Raw genomic sequence first — 588 nt, 5'->3', positions numbered from 1 at the left:
AGGTGACCTGAGAGTATTTACATTGGAAAGCCTTTTCTAGCCTTTCTTAGATAATATACTTTAGTCCTTTTCAAATCCAGGAGACTTAATATACTTTAGTCCTTCCCAAACCCAGGAGACCATATGTGATTAGGGCCAGATTACATACAGTTGACTGGGAAGAACAGCTGGATACTCAGGTAAGGGTCCAATGACGCTACCTATATCTCCTTTAATTAAAGAATGCAATAGTCAACAAGTCCAATTATGATGACCTTCTGTAAGGCATATAAACACAAGGTAAAGAGAAGCAGTTGGTACACAACCCCCAGCATAATCACTTAAGGAAAACTGTGTCGTCTTAGTTACTGACTGAGGAATTTTAGGCCTATTAGTTACTTTTACTATGGGTATTAGTAACCTCTGATCCCGCCTGTGCAGGACCCATTATATTGTCATTGATACCTTAGGAAGATTAGGCAATATCTAGTGATGTCTGTCCATGGCATTATAAATAGAAAGTGAAAAGCAGAGGTACCCAGAGCATGATAGGGGAAGAACAAAAGCAAGCTTGGAGTAACTGAGTATCAGAGAAAAATATACTATTTA

This window comes from Nannospalax galili, unplaced genomic scaffold, assembly GCF_000622305.1.
Source record: "Nannospalax galili isolate Female #2095 unplaced genomic scaffold, S.galili_v1.0 scaffold352, whole genome shotgun sequence".
NCBI classification, from domain to species: domain Eukaryota; kingdom Metazoa; phylum Chordata; class Mammalia; order Rodentia; family Spalacidae; genus Nannospalax; species Nannospalax galili.
Note: the sequence above shows the minus strand (reverse complement) of the source record.